Consider the following 19214-nt stretch of genomic DNA (forward strand, 5'->3'; position numbering starts at 1 on the left):
TGCCACTCTCTGTAATGGAGAAGCTAGGGATCATTGAGGTATAACCTGCCTTATTCTCATTACAATTGGCAGACAAGTCAGTGAGACAAGCTTATGGAATAGTAGAGGACGTGCTAGTAAAGGTTGAAGGCCTTTACATCCCTGCTGATTTCATAATCCTATACACTAGGAAGGAAGATGATGAATGCATCATCCTAGGAAGACCTTTCCTAGCCACAGCAGAAGCTGTGATAGATGTCAACAGAGGAGAATTAGTCCTTCAATTGAATGGGGACTACCTTATGTTTAAGGCACATGGCCATCCCTCTGTGACAAAAGAGAGTAAGCATGAAGAGCTTCTCTCAGTTCAAGGTCAAGAAGAGCCCACACAGTCAAGCTCTAAGTTTGGTGTTGTGAGGCCACAACCAAACTCTAAGTTTGGTGTTAAGACCCCATATCCAAACTCTAAGTTTGGTGTTGGGACCACACTAACATTGACCTGATCACCTTGTGGCTCCATGAGAGCCACTGTCAAGCTATTGACATTAAAGAGGCGCTTGTTGGGAGGCAACCCAATTTTATTTATCTAATTTTATTTTATTTTATTTTATTGTTATTTTGTGTTTTATTAGGTACATGATCATGAGGAGTCACGAAAAAATCAAAAAAATTAAAAACAGAGTCAAAAACAGGAGAAAAAAATTTTTCACCCTGGAGGACGCACGGGCTGGCGTTTAACGCTAGTAAGGTGCATCTGGCCGGCGTTCAACGCCAGAACAGAGCACCATTCTGGCGCTGAACGCCAGAAACAAGCAACAACCTGACGTTTAACGCCAGGATGTGCACATAGAGGACAAACTGGCGCTGAACGCCAGAAACATGCATGAAACTGGCGTTCAACGCCAGAAACATGCATTACATGGGCGTTTAACGCCCAGAACATGCACCAATGGGCGTTTGAACGCCAGAATGATGCATGAAGGCATTTTACATGCCTATATGGTGAAGGAATGGTATTTCTTTTCACCTCAGGATCTGTGGACCCCACAGGATCCCCACTTACCTCGCCCTCTCTCTTTCCATTCATGGTCATCCCTTCTATTTTTCATTCACCACCTACATCTATCCACTCTTCCCCATACACCCCACCTACCTTTACAATTCAACTTCTCTTTCCCACCCAATCCCACCCATATAGCCAAATCCATCTCCCCTCACTCACCTCCATTTTCTTCTTCTTCTTCCTCTCTTCTTTCTTCTCTTGCTCGAGGGCGAGCAATATTTTAAGTTTGGTGTGGTAAAAGCATGGCTTTTTTGCTTTTCCATTATCATTAATGGCACCTAAGGCCAGAGAAACCTCAAAGGGAAGACAAAAGCTTCCACCTCTGAGTCTTGGGAGATGAAAAAAAAAATATAAGCCGTCATAGCTCAGTGGTAGAACATATGGCTGCAAATCAAGAGATTCCTGAGATACCTCAGGGAATAAGTTATCCTCCACACAAATATTGGAAGCAACTAAGGGAAGAAACACCAAAATTACTAGGAATCATTCAACAGAAGCAAGGAAGAGACATAGAGGAGCTCAAAAAGCACCATTGGACCTTCAAGAAGGCGCCACCCTCACTCAGGTGGATCCATTCCTTGTTCTTTATTTCTTCCTGTTTTCAATTTTTAATATTGTGTTTATCTATGTTTTGTGTCTTTATTTCATGATCATTAGTATGTAACCATGCCTTAAAGCTATGAATAAAATCCATTAATCCTTCACTTCTCTTAAATGAAAAATGTTTTAATTCAAAAGAACAAGAAGTACATGAATTTCGAATTTATCCTTGAATTTAATTTAATTATATTGATGTGGTGGCAATACTTTTTGTTTTCTGAATGAATGCTTGAACAGTGCATATTTTTGATCTTGTTGTTTATGAGTGTTAAAATTGTTGGCTCTTGAAAGAATGATGAACAAAGAGAAATGTTATTGATGAACTGAAAAATTCATGAATTGATTCTTGAAGCAAGAAAAAGCAGTGAAAAGCAAAAGCTTGTGCGAAAAAAAAATGGCGAAAAAAAAAAATAGAAAGAAAAAGCAAGCAGAAAAAGCCAATAGCCCTTAAAACCAAAAGGCAAGGATAGCAAGGATCCAAGGCTTTGAGCATCAATGGATAGGAGGGCCCAAGGAAGTTAAATCCAGGCCTAAGCGGCTAAATCAAGCTGTCCCTAACCATGTGCTTGTGTCATGAAGGTCCAAGTGAAAAGCTTGAGACTGAGTGGTTAAAGTCGTGATCCAAAAGAGTGTGCTTAAGAGCTCTGGACACCACTAACTGGGGACTCTAGCAAAGCTGAGTCACAATCTGAAAAGGTTCACCCAGTCATGTGTCTGTGGCATTTGTGTATCCGGTGGTAATACTGGAAGACAAAGTGCTTAGGGCCACGGCCAAGACTCATAAGTAGCTGTGTTCAAGAATCAACATGCTTAACTAGGAAAGTCAATAACACTATCCGAAATTCTAAGTTCCTAGAGAAGCCAATCACTCTAAACTTCAAAGGAAAAAGTGAGATACCAAAACTGTTCAGAAGCAAAAAGCTACAAGTCCCGCTCATGTAATTAAATTAATATATATTGATATTTTGGACTTTATAGTATATTCTCTTCTTTTATCCTATTTGATTTTTAGTTGCTTGGGGACAAACAAAAATTTAAGTTTGGTGTTGTGATGAGCGGATAATTTATACGCTTTTTGGCATTGTTTTTATATAGTTTTTAGTAAGTTTGAGCTACTTTTAGGGATATTTTCATTAGTTTTTATGTTAAATTCACATTTCTGGACTTTACTATGCGTTTGTGTGTTTTTCTGTGATTTCAGGTAAATTCTGGCTAAAATTGAGGGACTTGAGCAAAACTCTGAAGAAGGCTGACAAAAGGACTGCTGATGCTGTTGGAATCTGACCTCCCTGCACTCGAAATGGATTTTCTGGAGCTACAGAACTCCAATTGGCGCGCTCTTAACGGCGTTGGAAAGTAGACATCCAGGGCTTTCCAGCAATATATAATAGTCCATAATTTATTCGAAGATTGACGACGTAACTTGGCGTTGAACGCCAAGTACACGCTGTTGTCTGGAGTTAAACGCCAGAAAAACGTCATGATCCGGAGTTGAACGCCCAAAACACGTCATAACTCAAAGTTCAACTCCAAGTAAAGCCTCAGCTCGTGGATAGATCAAGCTTAGCCCAAGCACACACCAAGTGGGCCCCGGAAGTGGATTTATGCATCAATTACTTACTCATGTAAACCCTAGGAGCTAGTCTAGTATATATAGGACATTTATCTATTGTATTAGACATCTTTTGACCACTTTAAGTCTTTAATCATTCGGTCACTTGATCATGGAGAGGGCTGGCCATTCGGCCATGCCTGAACCTTTTACTTATGTGTTTTCAACGGTGGAGTTTCTGCACACCATAGATTAAGGGTGTGGAGCGCTGCTGTACCTCAAGTATTAATGCAATTCTATTTTCTTTTATTCAAATCTCTCTTATTCTTATTCCAAGATATCCATTCGTACCCAAGAACATGATGAATATAATGATGAAAGTGACGATCATTATTTTCTCACTTATGAACGCACGTGATTGACAACCACTTCCGTTCTACATGCAACCAAGCTTGAATGCGTATCTCTTAGATTCCCCAACAGAATCTTCGTGGTATAAGCTAGATAGATGGCGGCATTTATGAGGATCCGGAAAGTCTAACCTTGTCTGTGGTATTTCGAGTAGGATCCTAGGAATCCGGAAAGTCTAACCTTGTCTGTGGTATTCCGAGTAGGATTCCGGTAATGAATGACTGTGACGTGCTTCAAACTTGCAACCTGCTGGGCGTTAGTGACAGATGCAAAAGAATCAAGGGATTCTATTCCAGTAGGAGCGGGAACCAACCAGTGATTAGCCGTACTGTGACAGAGTGCGTGAGCATTAGTTTTCACTGCGAGGATGGGATGTAGCCATCAACCATGGGTGATGCCTCCAGACGATTAGCCGTGCGACTGACAACCGCATAGGATCATTTTCCCGAGAGGATTGAAAGTAGCCACAGCTGATGGTGAACCCCTATACAAAGCTTGCCATGGAAAGGAGTAAGAAGGATTGAGTAGAAGCAGTAGGAGAGCAGGCGTCCTTGAGCCATGCAGTATCTCCATTCGCTTATCTGAAATTCCCACCAATGAATCTGCATAAGTCTTCTATCCTTTTATTTAAATCTATTCTTTTATCTTTATTTTCGAAACCCATAAACCATTTTAATCTGCCTGACTGAGATTTACAAGGTGACCATAGCTTGCTTCATACCAACAATCTCTGTGGGATCGACCCTTACTCACGTAAGGTTTATTACTTGGACGACCCAGTACACTTGCTGGTTAGTTGAACGGAGTTGTGAATTCAACCAGTGCCATAATGATGATTTCATACAAAGACAAACAACTTAAAGAGAATTGATCACAATTTCGTCCACCAGTAATTCAATGAATCAATAATAGTTTTTATCTTCTTCTTTAATCTTTTCTCTTGAATTTTGTTAGAAAGCTTCTCGATCTAATTCCATTGGGTAGTTGTCTTGGGAAAGAAACTATCCATAATTGGAATCCTTCGGAACCTTGGGAAATGAATGGAGGATTCATGCTAGAGAAGCTTTCTCACAGTGAATTGGATTGGGGTTTGGATGGATATTGTGACATGTAATCCTACCAAATTGTGGTTCATGAAACTGTGTGGTATAATCAGTGATCGAGCATCATCTCTTCTTATGAACATTTAAACCAAGGGATTGGGAATTTGTTTGTTTTTAGAGAGAATTGGTGAGCCAAGGGATTGGGATCCAATCATATAAGATTGCCAAGCAAAGTTCAATGAATGCATTGGTTGAGGAAGGGATAAAAATGTTTGATTTGGAGATTTCAATATCTCCTGAAACCCAATGAATTCCCCATTTCTGATCTACCACTTCTCTTTACATTCTGCAATTAAATTCATGCAATCACCCCGATCCCATTTTAATTTCAGCAATTTAGCTTCCGCTCTTTAATTCATGCAATTTTACATTCCGCAATTCTCATCTAAATCTTGATTCCGCTCAACTAGAACACACTTCTAATCCGAATTGCTCACTCAACCAATCTTTGTGGGATTCGACCTCACTCTATTGTGAGTTTTTACTTGACGATAACCGGTGCACTTGCCGGAAGTAATTTTTGCCGATCGTGCAATTTCCTAAAAGCGTAGCATCAAGTTTATGCACATCACCCCACAGCTTCCCAGAAATCGCTGGGCACGTTTTCTATTTAAAACTCACGTGCGGCCTTCGGTGCGGATTGATAAACCCCATTTTTTGGGTTTATTCAGTATTGATTTCGAGGGTTTTATCAATGATTCTACACACTTTTCGTATGAAAATACATGACTTTGTGTTCCTTTCCTAATTTTGCCTCATGGATGAAAACATGCTTAATTTGCACTAAATTAGATATATTTCTAATCCTCCCTTGGTGCCATTCGATGCCGTGACCTGTGTGTTAAGTGGTTTTAGAGTATAGGGCAGGGATGACCCAGAGGAGAGAAGGGAAGTATGTACAAAGGAAAGGAGCATGAGAAAATAAGCTTTGGAAACTTCAGCATTGACGCGTACGCGCACATGGCGCGTCTGCGTGAATGTGTGCCATCAAGAGCCAAGCTAGGAGCCAAGCTATAAGCCGGCGCATGTAGCGGCTAAGTCATGATCCTCTTGGACGCGTCCGCGTAGGTTACGCTTGCGCGCGAATTGCAATTGCCCCAAGGACACGTGCGTGTGCTGTGCTCGTACGCACCGATGGTCTCACATGATTTTTAAGAGAGCACGTGACCAGAGCGTGGAGACAGTTAGAGATCCCATTTTGGGGAAATGCTTTGGCGAGAAAAGGCTTAAGAAGACCAAGGATTGAAGGGTTAAGAGACTTTTGGCTCATTTTACATTTCCTTAGATATTTTCTTAGAGTTAGTTACACTTTGGGTAGAGAGAGAATCTCTAACTTCTCTCTAGGATTTCATTCTCCTCAATCTCCATTACAATTCTCCTTTGATTTTCCTTGGTAAGATCCATTGTAATACACTTTTACTTTGATGCAATTAGTAGATCTACTCTTCTCATATTCTCAATTAGTGTTCTTTGATCATTTCACTTTGGATCTAGCTTTGCTTTTGTTACTTGGATTTGGAACTAGTGAATTAAGGTAATTTCATATCCATTACTTGTGATTGTTCAATTGTAGATAATTGTGTAATCTAGATCTCTTCATTTCCATTCTTCATTCTAATTCCTTAATGGCTCTTATGAATGCCCATCAAGTGTTTGATAAAATGCCAATACCAATTATGGAGTAAAAGTTTCTCACTTGGCTTAGGGTTTGGACCATTAGGAAAAGTTGAATAGTAGATGTCAATTGTTGATTGAGAACTAAGGATTGCTAATTGGTTTGGGATGCACTAAAATTAGATTCCCTTAAGGTGAAGCTAAGACTTGTGATTCAAGCTAATTACTTTCACTTGACTTTCCTCTATACTTAGAGGTCAACTAAGTAGAGCAAGGCTTAATTGTTATCATCATTGAAGGAAACTATAGTGATAGAATTTCTAATGCCAACCCTAGGCCAAGTCCTTTAATATTGATTGTTTGTCATCTACTTTTGCTATTAATACACTGACCTTCAAAAGATTTATAACAAAAGCTTCCTAATCAATAACATGCATTCTCTAGCAATTCCAAGGGAGGACGACTAGGGAGACTAGTACTCTCGATTATAGATTGTAGAATTGTTTGATGCGAGGTTTGAATGTCGATTGGACTATACTCATGATTATATTCACTATTGAATTCTATATCGACATGTTAAATTTCGTTTATCAAAATGGCGCCATTGCCGGGGAATTGCTTATGTGTGCCATGTTATTGCTTAGTGTAAATATGTGTATATGTACATAGTTGCATTTTACCTTGCCTCTTTGTTTGATTGACTAATCCCACTTATTACCATGAGCTTTACTTCTTCTTCATTGTATGACGCGTTCACAACCGAATCCGAGCTTAGTCCCATTTGATCCGAAAATTGAACAAACTTTGCTTCACATTAGACAAGCTCGGAGGCGGTTAACTTTTGGGGTAGGTGAAAAGGTTCCTACCAATTCAACAACCTTACCCGAAGTGAATATTGAACCGTCATTTAAAGAAAGCACTAACCATTCCCCCGTTAATACTACTAATAAATCTTCTTTTGATCTAGGTACCAATACCATGGCCGCTCCAAGGAGAGTTACTCTCAAGGAAGCGGGTGCACCAGATTATGTTCTTCAACCTCTTCAGGTGCTTCATCCCAACTTGAATGCAAACTTTGAACTCAAGACCGCTTTGATTAACCTCTTACCTAGGTTCCATGGACTTCCCGCACAAGACCCTATTCGACATCTCAAAGATTTTCATCGTATATGCTCAACAACTAGACGGGAAGGATCCGATGAAGTTGCTATATGGTTGTTTGCTTTCCCCTTCTCTCTTGAAGATAAGGCCAAAGAATGGTTCTACACTCTACCTAGTGAAGTCATTTCCGATTGGGACTTGCTTAGAAGAGGGTTCTTAGAAAAATTCTTGCCACCGGAAAGGATGGACAAGCTAAGGAAGGAGATCTCATGCATTGTACAAGGCGAAACGGAACCCCTATATGAGTATTGGGAACGGTTTAACAAACTCCTTGACGCATGCCCTAATCACATGATCGACACCCAAGTGTTGCTAGGCTACATATGCCAAGGGATGCGAGAACAAGATAGGACTCTCTTGGACTCCTCTAGCAATGGTTCTTTGTCTAAATATAGGACGGCAGAGGAAGCATGGCAACCCATTAGTGACTTAGCCGAGTCCAATCAACATGCTAGAAGAAGAGTTAACCGCCCAAAAACCGTGAATGAGGTATCAACTAGTAGCGAGACCACCGCTTTAGCCAAATCCTTGGGAGAAATGACAAACATCCTAAAGAAACTCGAATTGGGCCAACAACAACCTTATCAACAACAACCCTACCAACATCAACCTCCACTATCCCCTCAAAATATAGTCAACAATTAGTTCCTCAAAAAGTGTGTGGCATTTGTTCTTGCTGTTCCTAGTACACGGATGAATGCCCAAGTCTTCAAGAAGACAACACTTTGGCGGCTACCCACAACTTCTATGACCGCCCAAATCAAGGGTACTACCAACAAGGCGGTAATTTCAATCAAGGGTACCCCCATCAAGGAGGAAGCTACAATCAAGGGGGTGGAAATTATAATCAAAATTGGAGGGATAATCACCAACAAGGAAGTAGGGACAATAACAACAATGGAGATAACCAAAGATGGAACAACAACAACTCACAAAACTGACCCCCATACCCCCAAAACCAATCATATGCCCAACAAAATCAAGGAAGAAATTACCAAACATACCAACCACCACATCAACGACCACCACCCAACCAATCACAAGCCCCTCAACTCACATACCCTTCCACTTCTTCCAATCAAGATGATACACTTCGGACTATCTTCCAAGGCCAAAAAGAACTCCAAACCACACTTGCTTCCGGCCTTACCAGCCTTACATCCACATTACAAGCTCTTCTTGCACGCATGGATCCACCATCCAATCCTACTCTTCACCCCCCAAATCCAAGTGCCATTCCCTCTCAACCTCAACCCAATTCCAAGGGAGGCATTAATGCCATCACCTTGAGATCCAGAACTCAATTAAAGGAGAAGAGGGCAAAGGACCCAAGTCCAATCATAATCACTAAAGAGGAGGAGGGAGTAGAGATAGAAGAGATAGAAGAAGAGGAGGCACCACAAGTCATAGTTGAAGATGAAGAAACTCAACCAACAAGTGAGGTCCCCAAGAATAAGGGAACCGTGGAAGAAGAAATTGCTCAACCAATCTCATTTCCGACACTTGCAAAGAAAGCTAGGAAGCACATGGAACTTGACCCCAAAATGATAGAAATGTTCAAGAAAGTTGAGGTAACCATCCCCCTCTTTGATGCTATCCATCAAGTACCTAAATATCCAAAATTCCTTAAAGATTTATGCATGAACAAGGATAGAATTCTTAAGCTAGAGACTATTCCATTGGGGAGTTCTATTTCCGCTTTAATGGGAGCATTGCCCGAGAAGTATGACGATCTGGGCCCATGCATGGTCACTTGCACCGTAAATGGAGTTCAATTTCTAGACTGTATGTGTGACCTCGGTGCATGTGTTAGCATTATGCCCCTCTCCATCTACAAGGCATTGAGGCTACCACCATTGAAGAGATCGACGGCAAGATTTGTTCTAGCGGACAAAAGCATAATAACTGTGACGGGTGTTACGAAAGATGTGTTGGTAAATATAAAAGAGTTGGTGTTTTTGATTGATTTCTATGTTCTTGAGATGCCATCAAGCGAGTCTGAGAGGGCATCATCCATTCTACTTGGGAGACCATTTTTGAGGACCTCTAGATTCAAGTTAGATGCCTACTCGGGAACCTACTCATTTGAAATTGATGGGAGAGTCGTGAGTTTTAGCCTAGAAGAAGCAATGAAAAGTCCACCGGAGAATCATTCTCTATTTTGGTGTGACCCAATTGACAACATTGTTGCCGAAGTGCACTTTGCAAAGTTGGATGAGAAGTACATGATTGAAGACACAAATGAAGATCCAAGTGAAGCAAACACATTACACCATTCGGACCATCCGAAAATTCAAACTCCAAATCAAGACCAAAAGGTAGAATTGAAGCCACTACCACCCCACCTAAAGTACTCATATCTTGATGAAGCCCACAAGCTTCCCATGATCATTGCAAAGGAGCTAAACCCTCAACAAGAAGAAAAGTTGCTATGCATCTTGAGGAAGAACAAAAGGGCCATAGGGTGGAGTTTGGCGGATTTAGTGGGAATAAACCCCCAAGTATGCGAGCACCGAATATTCCTTGAAGAAGGAGCTAGACCCGTTCGACAACCTCAAAGGCGACTCAACCCAACTATTTTAGAGGTTGTGAAAAAGGAAGTCACCCGGCTACTAGAAGCGGACATCATCTATCCCATTTCGGATAGTGAATGGGTATGCCCGGTCCAAGTGGTGCCAAAGAAATCCGGAGTGACTACAATCAAGAACGAGAGCGGAGAACTTATAGCAACAAGGGTGCAAAACTCTTGGAGGGTGTGCATAGACTATCGAAGGTTGAATACGGCCACTAGAAAAGATCACTTCCCACTACCGTTTATTGATCAAATGCTTGATCGACTAGCCAGTAAATCTCATTATTGTTTTCTAGATGGTTATTCGGGGTACTTCCAAATACACATTGCTCTAAAAGACCAAGAAAAAACAACATTTACTTGCCCCTTTGGAACTTATGCCTACAAGAGTATGCCATTTGGCTTATGCAACGCACCGGCAACTTTCCAAAGATGCATGATGAGCATATTTGCGGACTTTCTAGAGCAATGCATGGAAGTTTTCATGGATGATTTCAGTGTGTATGGTGAATCTTTTGACCATTGCTTGGACAACCTTGAAAAAGTCTTGGAAAGATGCTCTAAATCAAACCTTGTCTTAAATTTTGAAAAATGTCATTTCATGGTTAGGCAAGGCATTGTTTTAGGACATATTGTTTCCAAAGAAGGCATATCCGTAGATCTGGCAAAAATAAATGTTATATCTAGCTTGCCTTACCCCTCCTCCGAGAGGGAAGTCCGTTCATTCCTTGGACATGCAGGATTTTACCGGAGATTTATCAAGGACTTTAGCAAGGTAGCATTGCCTCTCTCTCGACTATTGCAAAAGGACATTGAATTTGATCTAAGCAAAGAATGCATGGAAGCTTACGACAAGCTTAAAGTGGCATTGACACAAGCTCCTATCGTAAGAGGGCCGGATTGGAATCGGCCATTCGAAATAATGTGCGATGCTTCAAACTATGCAGTAGGAGCCGCGTTTGCACAATGGGAGGGTAAGAATCCCTATGTCATAGCATATGCATCAAAAACACTAGATGGAGCCCAATCCAATTACACTACCACCGAGAAGGAACTCTTGGCTATTGTTTTCGCTTTGGATAAATTCCGAGCATATCTTCTTGGTTCTAAGGCAGTAGTGTATTCGGATCATGCGACGTTGAAGTATTTGTTGGCCAAAAAGGAATCAAAACCGAGATTGATTCGATGGGTGCTATTGTTGCGAGAATTTGATTTGTAAATTAAAGATAGGAATGGTTCACAAAATTTAGTGACGGACCATTTAAGTCGCCTTGAACACACAAACGGCGATACCGCTCCTATCAATGATTCCTTTCCCCTAGAAGGCTTGCATTCAATCTCGGAAGTTATTCCTTGGTATGCTCCAATAGCAAACTACTTGGTTTCACGCACCTTCCCTCCTAATTTCACCAAACATCACAAGGATAAGCTGAAAGGGGAATCCAAATATTATGTATGGGATGATCCCTATCTTTGGAGATGTGGAGCGGACCAAGTAGTGCAAAGGTGCATTTCCCAAACCGAATTCCAAGCAATCTTGGATGCTTGCCATTCTTCCAAGGGAGGTGGACATTACGGACCTCAAAGGACGGCAAGAAAGGTCCTTGATTGTGGATTTTGGTGGCCAACTCTTCTTAAAGACTCTTCTCTTTATCGCAAATCTTGTTCCCAATGCATTAGATTTGGTAATATCTCTAAGAAGGATGAAATTCCCCAACAAAACATGATTTTTTGTGAAATCTTTGATGTGTGGGGTATCGACTTCATGGGGCTATTCCCAAATTATAATGGCTTTCTCTACATTCTACTAGCCGTCGATTATATATCCAAATGGGTGGAAGCAATACCCACCCGGACGGATGATGCTCATGTAGTTCTCTCTTTTGTGGGGAATAATATAATTTGTCGCTTTGGGTTGCCAAGAGCAATCATAAGTGACCAAGGCTCACACTTTTGCAACAAAATAATGGACGGACTCATGAAGAAGTACGTCATCACACATAAAATTGCCACGGCCTATCACCCCCAAACAAACGGCTAAATTGAGGTTTCTAACCGGGAAATTAAGTATGTATTGGAAAGGATTCTGAAGCCTAGTAGAAAGGATTGGAGCGCCAAGCTTTCCGATGCACTTTGGGCATACCGAACGGCTTACAAAACATCGATTGGCATGAGCCCCTTTCGGTTAGTGTATGGTAAAGCTTGCCATTTGCCGGTAGAAATCGAACACAAAGCATATTGGGCCGTCAAGGAATGCAATCTAAATTTGGGTGGGACCGGAATTGAGAGAAAGCTTCAATTGGCGGAATTAGAATGTTTGAGATTAGAGGCCTGTGACAACTCTAGGCTCCACAAGGAAAAGATGAAAGCCATCCATGATAAGAACATTAGGAGAAGGGAATTCGGACCCGGTGACCTAGTCCTCCTTTACAATTCAAGGTTGAGATTGTTACCCGGAAAGCTTAGATCAAGATGGGAGGGACCTTATCAAGTAGAGAAGGTAGAACCTTACGGAGTTTACCACTTGCGTCACCCATCAAGTCCGGATATTTTCAAGGTAAATGGACACCGTCTCAAATTGTACCATGGTGAGCAAAGAAAAAACACCAAGGAAATTGAAGTATTTCTTTTGAAAGATGCACCTCTTGACCAAGAACATTGAGCTAGTGGAAGTCCAACTTAAGGACGGTAAACAAAAGTGCTAGGTGGGAGACACCCCACCATGGTAAGATCTACCCATTTGTATATAGCCATTGAACTCCTCTTTGATTGATGCTTGCTTAACCCTTGACTTGAGTAGTTAGATTTTATTTTTAGAAATTTGCATTATGAACCATTTGAATGATAGAACACAACTTATTTATAGGACTTTGATGAAGTTTTAGACAAGTACCTGCTATAGTTTTGATAATATGTGCATTCTCAAAAAAAAGGGGGGCAAGACGTGAACGCAGGCTTTACGCACGCGCATCTCTAGCGCGGATGCAGGCTCATATATTTTCCAGAGATTTAAGCCACTCTCGTGCCAGTGTTAAGCCCCCAGCACATCACCACGCACGCGTGCGCGCACCAGGCGCCTGCGCGTCTGTAGGCTAAAACGAAATGGACGCGACCGCGCACATGCCGCGCCCGCGTCGATGGTCCTGCCGCAACCTCTGGTATATTTTCCAGAGAGTTATGCCAAACCCAGGCCTACTTTATGCCTGAGGCATAAAACTACTGCCGCGTACGCGCACTAGCCGCGCGCGCCAATCTCAGAATCGCAGTCCTTGCGCGTCCGTACCATGTGTGCGCACGCGCCATGACCCCTGCATCCAACATCTGGTACACTTTCCAGAGAGCTGTGCAACATCTAGGCTAACATTGTGCTACTGGTACAACCACACACACGCTCGCGCGCACCTGGTGCGCGCGCGTCCTTGCTTCACCTTCCTTCCCTGTGCGTGCGCGCACTGTGTGCGCACGCGTCGATGAGTGACGTGAATTATAAGACAACGCACTTACATCTCCCCTTTCCACCTCTTCTACCATTCACTATTCCCTTTCTTCCAACCCCTCTCTACACCACTCCACCCACTTCCTAGCACCACCTCTGGCGACCACCCACCTCCGGTCGTCCCCACATTTTCTCTCTCCTCTAAGTCTTCACTTCCTTCCACCCCTTTCTCTCACCTACATCTCCATTCCCTTTCCTTCTCTCCCAAGGTACTATACTCTACTTTCCCTCTTGCTCTACCTCCCTCATTTCTTTCTTAGTTAGTTGATTTTGTTTTCTCTTAGGTAGCTTCCACTTTTCCCTTTTAAGCTTTTCATTACTTGGTTGTCTTTGTTTTTCTTTTTATACTTCTTCATGGGTGTTGTGTGGTGCACGAAATTGTGATTCATACTTAAATTTTTATTCGAAATTGATTGTCCTAGTAATGGCTCCAAAAGCTTGGTGCTCAATACCATGGTCTAAACATAACTTCACAACTTCGCTCAACTAACCAGCAAGTGTACTGGGTCGTCCAAGTAATACCTTACGTGAGTAAGGGTCGATCCCACAGAGATTGTTGGTATGAAGCAAGCCATGGTCACCTTGTAAATCTCAGTCAGGCGGATAATAGATGGTTATGGATTTTCGAATAATAATAAATAATAAACAAAAAATAAAGATAGAGTTACTCATGTAATTGAATGGTGGAAATTTCAGACAGGTGTATGGAGGTGCTGTGTTCCTTTTGAATCTATGCTTTCCTACTGCTTTTATCCAACCTTTGTCACTCCTTTCTATGGCAAGTTGTATGTAGGGCATCACCGTTGTCAATGGCTACATCCCATCCTCTCAGTTAAAAAGGTCCAAATGCTCTGTCATGGGACGGCTAATCATCTGTCGGTTCTCGATCATGTCGGAATAGAATCCATTGATTCTTTTGCGTTTGTCATCACTCCCAACAATCGCGAGTTTGAAGCTCGTCACAGTCATTCAATCCCGGAATCCTACTCGGAATACCACAGACAAGGTTAGACTTTCCGGATTCCCATGAATGCCGCCATCAATTCTAGCTTATACCACGAAGGTTCTGATTAAGGAATCCAAGAGATATGCGCCCGGTCTAAGGTAGAACGGAAGTGATTGTCAGTCACGCATTCATAGGTGAGAATGATGATGAGTGTCATATATTATCACATTCATCATGTTGAAGTGCAACGAATATCTTAAAATAAGAACAAGCGGAATTGAATAGAAAATAGTAGTAATTGCATTGAAACTTGAGGTACAGCAGAGCTCCACACCGTTAATCTATGGTGTGTAGAAACTCCACCGTTGAAAATACATAAGTGATAAAGGTCCAGGCATGGCCGAATGGGTTGACTAGATCCTCTTGCCTCCATCCATCCTTGATTGGTCTGACCTTGACGCATATTCCTGCTGTAACTTTTATTTCCTTCAACAAAGTTAGAACCAAACTCAAAGCGAGAGGGGTGAGAGTTCATGGTAGCAAATAAAATTAAAAAGGAAAATTAAAAATAAATAAACAAACAAAAGAAAAATATTTACAATAACCAATAATAAGGCACACGTTAGCAGTTCCCCGGCAACGGCGCCATTTTGATGAGAGAACTTTTGCGTGGTCTAGAAATTTGCGGATAAATCCTCGTTGCAAGTATAGTTTCTAAACCTTCAAAAGTTCTTTCATACAAACTTTTTGGGTGTCACAAGTAACAAATCCCTTTAAAAATTGTTAACCGAGTATTCAAACCTCGGGTCGTCTTCTCAAGGAACTGCTAGGAGGTATGTTCTTATTATTGGCTATGGAGATTGTGAATTCGGGGTTTCAAGAATGAGGAATAAGTAATATAAATGGCAAGTAAAATACATGGCAATTAAAATAAACAAATACTATAAAGTAACTTTTGGCAAGGTGAGAGAAATTAGAAGTCCAACTTAGTTATCCCTCTCAACAATAATGAAAGTTGTATCTTAATTCCACATAGTTAACCTTTGAAGCAAAGGTAAGTCAAGGGACTAATTAGTTTGACCTTCGAATCCTATTTATTTCCTAAGAGAAAGTTGGGATTATTGAAGTTCAGTTCAATTATTAAGATAACGATTATCACTTACGCTGAGTTTGATAACTGTTGAGTTATTGATTTCTTAACCAAGACCAAAAGGGGAAAAAGTAAATTACTGGAATAAAATATCTTCAGATCGGAAGTAATGGTAACGTAAATAAAAGCAAGCAATCATAAACTGAAAATACCTCAATTATCATTAATTCAAACAATAATCTGTGACATGGAATAATTCATAAATTAAATTATAAAAGTAAATAATTAACTCAATTGCTGGAATAAATAAATAAAGTGAAAGGGAAGCTTAAAACAAAGGAACATAAAAACCTGGATAGAGAGTCACTCCTAAAACTAGGAGAAGTCCTAAATCCTAAATCCTAAAGAGAGAGAAGAGAGAACCTCTCTCATTCAAAACTACATCTAAAACTAAAATTGTGAATTATGAGTGAATAATTATGAATGCATGCATTCCCCCACTTTATAGCCTCTAATCTGTGTGTTCTGGGCTGAAAACTTGGTCAAAAGCAGCCCAGAAATCACTCCTAGCGCTTTCTGGTCCATACAGGTCGCGGAAGAGTGACGCGGAGTCGTCGTCCACGCGGCCGCGCGGATTGAGGTTTGCAGATGCGACGCGGCCTCGTGATCCGCGCGTTTGCGTCGTCTGGTGTCGGAGCAGTTTTGGCAAATTATATATCGTTGCGAAGCCTCGGACGTTAGCTTTCCAACACAACTAAAACCATCTCATTTGAACCTCTGTATCTAAAGTTATATTCGTTTGAGTGCAAAGAGGTCAGGCTGGACAGCTTAGCAGTTTCTCTAACTTCTTGTATTCCTTCCACTTTTGCATGCTTCCTTTCCATCCTCTGAGTCATTCCTGCCTTGTACTCTCTAAAATCACTTAACACACATATCAAGGCATCTAATGGTAATAAGAGAGAATTAAACATAGGGAACTTAAGGCCAAAGAAGCATGTTTTCAATCGAAGCACATAATTAGGAAGGCAAATGTAAAACCATGCAAATAGTATGAATAAGTAGGTAAAGAGTTGATAAAAACCACTCAATTGAGCACAAGATAAACCATGAAATATGGGTTTATCAACCTCCCCACACTTAAACATTAGCATGTCCTCATGCTAAGCTCAAGAGAAGCTATAAAGAGATGAAGAGAAATGATAGAATGTATGAAATGCAACCTATGAATGCAACTAAATGCAAAATATTTCTACCTACTTGGTTAAAAATAGATAAATCTTTCAAGAACAGATATGAACTGGATTTCACTAATTTAAATTACAAAATACAATACAAATAACTTGCAAGAAGAAAATAGCTCATGAAAGCAGGGAACATAGAATTAGGCATTGAACCCTTACTGGTAGTTATATCATTCTAACTCTCAAGTGTCTAGGGTCAATTCTCTCAATTCTCTACTAATCTTGCTTTCTATAGCTTGCTCTTCATCTACTAATCAACAGAAATTTAATGCACCAATACACAAATCAAGAAGTCTTTTAAGGGTTGTAATGGGGTTAGGGTCAAGGTAGGATTGTATTTGGCCAAGTGGACTAAAATCTGAATCCTTAATTAACATAAACTTTCCACCTAACTTAAGACAATCCATGTAATATAAAATCAATAACTACCCATTAACTGTGTTTACTACATATTTATGCATTCCAAGTTTCGAGTACAGTACATATGCATTGATACTAACACTTACTTTGGAGCATTTTGTCCCCTTTCACTTATTTTGCTCTCTTTTTTTATATATTTTTTTTTCTTTTTGTTTTTCTCAATGCATATGATTGAATGCATGAACATGTCCTAAACATTTCTTTCACATTTTCAGAAAATTCTAACATACTCAATTCTCAAACCAGATGTTTCCAAACCCTCTTTTCCCACACTTAATTCATGAGTACTTTCACTAGTCTAAGCTAATCAGGGATTCAAATTAAGGACATTATTGTTTTCTGCTTAGAGTTAGCGATGTGCTAAAATAAAGAACAGAGGGGTAAAAATAGGCTCAAATTAGTTTGCAAGGGATAATGAAAGGGTAAGGCTATATTGGTATGTAAGCTTAGTGAAACAAAGGCCTCAATCATATAAGTGCATGCATACATTAAACAATGGAAATATAGAATCAAGCAAGACAAAGATCACAATTTTAGAGAGAAAAACACACACCAAAAATAAAATATTGGTTGATAGAATGTAACCAATCAAATAGGCTCAAAATCTCACTGGTTTTGTGTTCAAGCTTTAAACCATGTTCCAAAATAATATTTCTTTCATACAAGTTTTTCAAAAAGTTTTTAATTTAAATTAGTGAAATACAATAAAAAGTTTCTTGAAAAAGAAAATATTACTTCAACCAAGTGGTAAAATATGCACAAAAATCAAATAAACATGTAAATGCAAACAACTAATCTACAAAGAAAATTTAAACAATGGTGTTGAGACAAGGAAGTACTAACCCATGGAGATCGGTATCGACCTCCCCACACTTAAAGGTTGCACCGTCCTCGGTGCATGGTAAGATATACAGGTGAATGGGTGGCTCCGCAGCTCATGCTCTTTATGTTCCTTTCCTTGCCAGTGGTATAGGAGTAGCTTTTTCTTTACCTTTCTTGGTGGCCATCCTGAAAGGAAACGAGAAAAGACATCAGCATTCAAGGTTTATAGCAAGGAGAAGAATAGGAAAGGTGGTAATCAATGCACAGGTATGGATAATGATGTGAACACATGGTCATGACTACATGTGGCAAATCAACAGTGAAAATATAGCTAGTGCATGTGAGGAAAATTGAATGCAAGGTGTTTATTGGCATGCCGGCAAAGGGCATGAGTAGCATAGGTCAAGCATTTAATGTCCAAATTAGATTATCAAGTCGCTCAAATTAATAAGATGTTTGTAAAAACAATTAAATTTAAGTAATAGAATAGAAAAGGGATTTTGTGAAAAGCAGGCATATAGAGCACTAGATTTAGAAGAAATCTAAAAATAGTGCAAAATGGCATATGAGCATTTTCACAAACACATAGCATGCATATTAAATAAGGTATGGAAAATATTAATTAGAACATGCAATTAACCCTTATAATAATATGTAATTGTTTAAACAAATCCCAAACAATCCATAAGCAACATAAAAATAATGACCCAAAGAAAATTCTAACACCAATGAAAATAATGCAATGAATGAAAGTATACAATTAAGTAAAAGAAAATGAAAGATAAGAAGAATGAGAAGGGAAAGAAGGGAAGAAGAAGTAAGGAGGGAAAAATTAGGATTGGGAAGAAAAGATAAGATATTTGGCAAAGTATGATAAGCTGTGCGGCGCAAGCGATGCGGTCGCGCGACTTGGGCTGATACTGATTGACATGGTCGCGTCGATCACGCGGTCGCGTGACACAATTCATGCTACTGGCGCGAGGGCAGCTTCGCGCTCGCACAACTCTCTATTCAAAATTTTATTTTACCAAATTTTGGGTGACGCGATTGCGTGGTCGACACGACCGCGTGAGTGGCCGATATGGGGATATGACGCGGACGTATGGGGCACGCGTTCGTGTGGGGCACGCGTTCGCGTGGTAAG

The sequence above is a fragment of the Arachis hypogaea genome, chromosome 2 (assembly GCF_003086295.3).
Source record: "Arachis hypogaea cultivar Tifrunner chromosome 2, arahy.Tifrunner.gnm2.J5K5, whole genome shotgun sequence".
NCBI classification, from domain to species: domain Eukaryota; kingdom Viridiplantae; phylum Streptophyta; class Magnoliopsida; order Fabales; family Fabaceae; genus Arachis; species Arachis hypogaea.